At 35.8% G+C, this 6,451-nt stretch overlaps 1 non-coding gene across 1 annotated transcript; it reads right to left on the minus strand.

Moving 5' to 3' along the window:
• Positions 1–6,014: 6,014 nt before the first annotated feature.
• Positions 6,015–6,180, minus strand: LOC121828424 (small Cajal body-specific RNA 16). The gene has a single exon (XR_006070897.1).
• Positions 6,181–6,451: the final 271 nt, after the last annotated feature.

The following is a 6,451-nucleotide window of genomic DNA, read 5'->3' on the forward strand; positions in this document are numbered from 1 at the left end:
TCTATATTTAGAAAATGCTTTTGAATTCTTCAATCATAATGGATAAATTTGGAAGATCATAAGTAAGTGCTGTGGATGGGACAGTGTTAGAGGTAAAACCAACATAGACCTTCAATTTTTATGTCATGATTTTGTTAAAAGATTGAGCTACATATGATTGGGTAGAAAAAAAGATGGTTTTCACAGCAGTAAACATGTAGCACTTATAATCACTAACACATACAACTTAAAATGACCCAAGCAAGTGCCTAATGGAAATACTCACACCACCCAAACAAGTGTCACTAATGGAAAGTTTGAAAGATTCAGATGGAAAAACCCAAAGCTTCTGGAGAGCATCTGCATCTGAGTGTCACTGAAGAGATATCTAAATTAATGCTTGAAGAGGATCAGTTTCCAGGAAAACACTCTTATGTCATTCAGAGTGTAAGTGTAAAGTGATCAAAGTCACTGTTAATTAAGGCCCCTTTTTAGTTCACTGAGGAATACTGAGAGAATGTCAAACTGTATTAATGCACTCCATTATGACTTTGACTATATTTTACAACTCAGAAATTTTTCACTTTTATGGTGCCATCAGCTTGTTACTTAATAAGAAATGTTTTATTGACATTTATGTTCTTTACTTAATGATGTGTATTTAAATGATGGCTGTCATCTTCATTAGAAGCCACTGCGGAAAGAGGAGCAGGGACACCTTGTCTCATTCCTACTATAGAAACGGAGAATATAACCTTGGACTAAACACTTTGCCAACTGAGCTACAGAGCCCAGTTATTTTTAACTGAACTCTGTAAATGTCTCAGAATCTCTTCAGAAGTTTCAAATACAATTCTTCTTAGTGTAAATCACTATGTTTAATGATAAATGGAATGTATGGATATTGTATCATATTTTATATTTAGGAAAATAAATGTAATTGTTATTTGAAATTTCTTAGGATTTTTAAATACATTAAGGCTATCAATAACTTAACTGAAAATATCAGGCTTGAAATATTAGAACTTAATACAATATCAGTTTTCTTATATGTATGTCCAAAATTGGTGAGTATTATCCATTGTAATTTATTTTGATTTATAATTGATGCTCAGAAATTTTTTTCCTTCAAAAATTTTGTGGATTTTATATTGAATTCAGCTTTTATTGAGTTTATTAGCATGGAACAAGAGAGTAGAAAAATGATTTTGTTCCTTATCAACATAATTGGTCATAGTTTGCTCTTAAAGCATATTTACTGTCTTGTTCTTAAATATAAAATTGCCAATGAAGTTTTATTACCTAAAGGTAGCATGTGAAAAAGACACTAAGCAAAATTGAAGACTACTTATTTAAAACAGGCAGTATGGTGGTTTAACCCATTTTCTCAGTCAAGTACTGATTAGGAAACAAATGGTACCACTGACGTTTCTATTTCTTTCACCCATTTTATTTTTACTCAGAAAGTTAATCTTTTGGAAAATGCAATCCTGATTTTGAAATCCTATAATTTCTTCAGACATAAAGGTGTCATTATTATTTCTTGACCATGTATTTATCCTATATTAAGTGTTCTTTCTCCATTGCTGTATTTTTGTAGGCCTTTGGAATCCAGCTTCTAAGATGGGCCTGGAGGCATTTGACTTCTTCCAGTGTTGAGTCATGGCTACTCTTATATAACACAATAAAATGCTAACCGCTGGTGTTTGCCTCCCAAAGATGAGTCACAAAAACCTAATGCAATTACTATGTTGCTATCTAAAGGACAAGAATCAGTTGCTGTGTGAGAAACCATCTGACAGACATTCTTCAAGCATATTGCGATAGCAGCATGGTGGAGAGAAGCTGAACCCAGAAGCCACCACCATAACCGGGGTCCAGCTCCATGCATGGGCCACATTAGGCATTCAAGCTGCCATCAACAGTGACTCATGAAATACGCTAATCATAAGGAACTAGTGTTTCCTGTTTAATTTACCGAGTCATTTCATGACAAATAACAATAAGTGTTATTGTTTGAAATCGTTATTCTTCTACTAAGTTTTTGGAAACCAGCACTGTCACTTGATTTATTTTCCTCTCTTTACTGAAAATGTTTTGTGTCAGGTTTACAAGAAAAAGGAAATGTTACTAATATTTTCTTAGTTTAAATGAATACATTTTGATACATTCCTCTTGTTGATGGTTTATAGGGCCAGAAAGAAAACACTCACCATCTAGTACCCAAGAACATTAAGGAAAAAAGGCGCAAATGAACTTGGCAATTTAGACAAATAGTATCATATAATGTCATACATGGGAACAATTCACCCACTATTCAGACCAAAAATAAAGTGAATTATACTAATTAACTAGCCATAGATAGATTGACACTAAATTATATGTTTTTAAAGACTACATAAAATCAGTACTGGTCAAGTAAATTAATTTATATATATATTTATATATATATATTTATTGTACAACAGTTTGAAATATCTAATTTTTAGTAATAAAGACAGAAACATATCAAAAGAAACTAACCTACAAACAAAACAACCACAACATAAACTAAGACTTACAACATAAGGATACAACTTAGTTGATACAGTGTTTGCTGAGGATGTATGAAGTTCTGGGTTTGATCTCCAGAAACACATAAAGCCAGCCTGGTAAAAGTCTGGAGACTCAGGACTCAGAAGATTTCATCAGGAAGTGCAGAAGTTCAGTGATTCTATGGCTAGTTCTGTGTGTCAACTTGACGCAAGCTAGAGTCATCAGAGAGGAAGGAGCCTCAGTTAATGAAATGCTTCTATGAGATACAGCTGCAAGGCATTTTCTCAATTAGTGACCAATGAGGGGGCAGCCCATTGTGGGTGGTGTCATCACTGCGCTGGTGATCTTGGGTTCTATAAGAAAGCAGGCTGAGCAAGCTATGGAAAGCAAGCCAGTGAGCAGCTCCTTTCCATGGCCTCTGCATCAGCTTCGGCTTCCAGGAGTTCCTGTCCTGACTTCCTTCAGTGATGAACAGTAATGTGGTAGTGTAAACCAAATAAACCCTTTCCTCCCAAACTTGCTTTTTGGATATGGTGTTTGGTCACAGCAATAGAAACCCTAAATAAGACAGTGATCCTCAGCTCCATGATAAGTTTAAGACTTATCCAGGCTTGGATGCCTGAAACACTCTATCCAAACACCAAACAAAGAAGCAAACAAAATCCTCAAGGTTTGGATTAATGCTACCCATACTTCCCAAGCCACTCAGACCCTCAGGAGTAGTTAATCCCACTCAAAATGAATACTTCTTAGGCAGACAGTGGTGGTACACACCTTTAATCCCAGCATTTGTGAAGCAGAGGCAGGTGGATCTCTGAATCAGAGGCTAGGCAGGACTACAGAGTGAGTTACAGGATTTTCAGGGCTACATAGAGAAATACTATCTCAAAAAACCAACCAACCAACCAAACAAACAAACAAAAGAACCCACTTCTTGTCTTTAACTGTGGCTTTATACTTTATAATAATTTATTAAGGGGTAACGTAAGAATTAAATTTCTTTTTCTTTTTTCTTTTTTGGTTTTTTTCAAGACAGGGTTTCTGTAGCAGGAATCTTAAATGGTCTTATTAATAAAAACAAACCTGAGGCCAGTTATTCAGGTGAATGCTGGAAGATCAGAGAAGCAGAACAAGCCACAGCTACCTCACCCCACCAGTTCCTCAGCTGATCCTGTTTCCTCAGACTGGAAGCCTCTGAGTCCTCATCCAGAATGAATCTCAGGTGAACTGCGCTGCTCAAAGCCTAAAAGCTTAACCAGCCAAAAGCTTCTACTTCCTGGTCCTCATGCTTTATATATCTTCCTGCTATCTGCCATCACTCCCTGGGGTTGAAGGCTCATTTCTTGGGATTAAAGGCATATGTCACCATGCCTGGCTATTCCCAATGTGGCCTTGAACTCACAGAGATCCAGAGGGATTTCTGCCTCTGGAATACTAGGATTATAGGCATATGTCTATCCTCTATGTTTAATATTGTGGCTGTCCTGTTCTCTGACCCCAGGTAAGTTTATTAGCATGCACAATATTTTGGGGAATACAATACCACCACAGGTTTCTCTGTGTAGTTTTGGAGCCTGATCTGGATCTCACTCTGTAGCCCAGGCTGGCCTCAAACTCACAGAGATCCGCCTGGCTCTGCCTCCCAAGTGCTGGGATTAAAGGCGTGCACCACCTCCGCCTGGAAAGAATTAAATTTCTAGAGATTGCATTTGTTTTATTAAGAATTTGAGGTTGCCAAGTTTATTAAAGTATGCCTTTTTTATTGATAAAAATACTTTTAATTTTTGTTAGATTTAAAAGATACAACGTATTTTTAGAACTGTCAGGACAAGACCTATTTTCTGACCATTGGTGTAAGAAAAATTTTAAAAATGTTCAACAGTTATCAAAAATGACTGCAGTTTCATATCTGAATGCCTAATAATCATATTTGTTTTAGTAATTAATTGAGTCAAGTTTTGTTCATGTCTCACATTACTTCTCTTCAGTGTGTTGCTTGTGTTGACTTCCTAAGTCCTCAGGTGACATAATGGCTTGAACATCATTAAATAAAGATCTCTGGCTTGAGAAGAATTTGCATAGCATTTGTCAGGGCTCCAGCGCTCTAGAAATAAGCTCAGATTAGACACAGGACTTGTATAATCAATGCTTTAAAATGGAACAACCCATTTGAGTCAACTTTACATAAATATACCATCGATCTACAGATTTACTAATTACAGCTCCTCATTTTGAGCATGTCTGAAGCCTTTTTTACAAATTACATTTAGTCCACTTGATGGTATAATTTGATTATTTCATGATCGATATAAATAGGAGTAAGGAATTAAAGTAATGGTTTCTGTGAAGGAGCAATTTGCTTAATGCCTGCTCAGAAGGAAAGACCACAAGCACAAACATAAAAGCCAAAATACCATCTGTGCACTTTTGACTAGAAGTAGATGTGATCATATTAAGGCATTAAAAAAAAAACGTAGTAGAAGTGAAAAAAATCACGTGGAATACAAAGTTGAGTTGGAGATAAAATGTAGACAATCTCTTACTGGGATCTATATTAGGACTATTATCCAACCACCCCTAAAATTATCTTTTTTCTTGAAACTAAATAATATTATAAGCTCTATTCATTTGGGGTTCCTTTGAATATAAACTTATTTAAAACTGAATGTGTGTGTGTGTGTGTGTGTGTGTGTGTGTGTGTGTGTGTGTGTGTTAATCAAATAATCCAGTCATAGGACATACTGAAATTCTCTTTGTTCTAGAAAGAAAGACCATGAATTTGGTGTAGATAATTGAAATTGAGACATTTTAAAATATCAAAGATGTGTAACATAATTTGAATACAAAAGTTTGAACCTCAGAAATTTTTTCTGGATAAAAGGAGGCACAATAGAATAATCATGAAGACTTTCAGGGAAGAGGACATTACCCTTTCTTTCCACTCAGTAGGAAAAGCATGGTCTTAACTAAAATTTTATGCTGCACAGAGACCTTTTTATTAATTGATGGATTGTGGTGGTGCTGTTATGTGCTTAAACATTTGTGAAACTCTTCAAAGAACTTTAGACAATGAAGAAAAGAAATAATCCTCTTGAGCAAAGCTAGCAAAGAAAGGGAGCAGAAGACAAAGAATAATATATTTTAATATCTCTTGAGAATATAGAGGCAGCATGAATCTTTAAGCAGAGGTAATTACAAAAATTTAAATTTAGAGATCTTTGGAGAAGTCCATATTTTAATTACCATAAACTATAGAATATCATCATCATCATCATCTTCTCTTATAATACAACAACAGCAAAACACAGATTAAAAGCAATATAGAATTTAACACATTCGACAGACAGATTGTAGTGAAAGAACAAAGGATAACAGGCATAAGATAATGCAAGTAGGTATCCTGAAAACGCTGAGAAAGAAGGGTATACAGCCAAACCTTGAGTTGTAAAGCTTGAGCACAGGATTAGGTCTGGATAGAATACCAAAACAGAAGGCTTTTGTCCTGTTTTCAGTATCATACATGATCATCAAATAGTTGTTATGATGTTCATTCACATCTAACTGCAAATTCTGAACCCAGGGAAGATTTTCCCCTTGGAATTACTTTAGGTCAATTTGGAATTCCCTAAATGGGTTATCTCCATCAAACTTCTCACCTTGGGCCTCAGGGATTAATGTGGAAGAGGAGTCTAGATGTTGTGGAGGACTCAAAGGAAACATGTCTTCCAGAGACAACAGACTGATGGTCATACGAAATATATGCCTTCATAGAGACTGTGACAGCAGAAGGCTGCACTATTTCAAGCCAGGTGGGGGCCTAGCCCTGAAAGGAGGAAGTGGACATGGGCAAAACCTGCCTAACCAAATAACTGATAACCTATGGTGAAGGAAAAATTAGTTTTCTTCCATGGTGTTTCATTAGGTATATGAACCACAT

Source organism: Peromyscus maniculatus, chromosome 3 (assembly GCF_049852395.1).
Source record: "Peromyscus maniculatus bairdii isolate BWxNUB_F1_BW_parent chromosome 3, HU_Pman_BW_mat_3.1, whole genome shotgun sequence".
In the NCBI taxonomy this organism is placed as follows: Eukaryota; Metazoa; Chordata; class Mammalia; order Rodentia; family Cricetidae; genus Peromyscus; species Peromyscus maniculatus.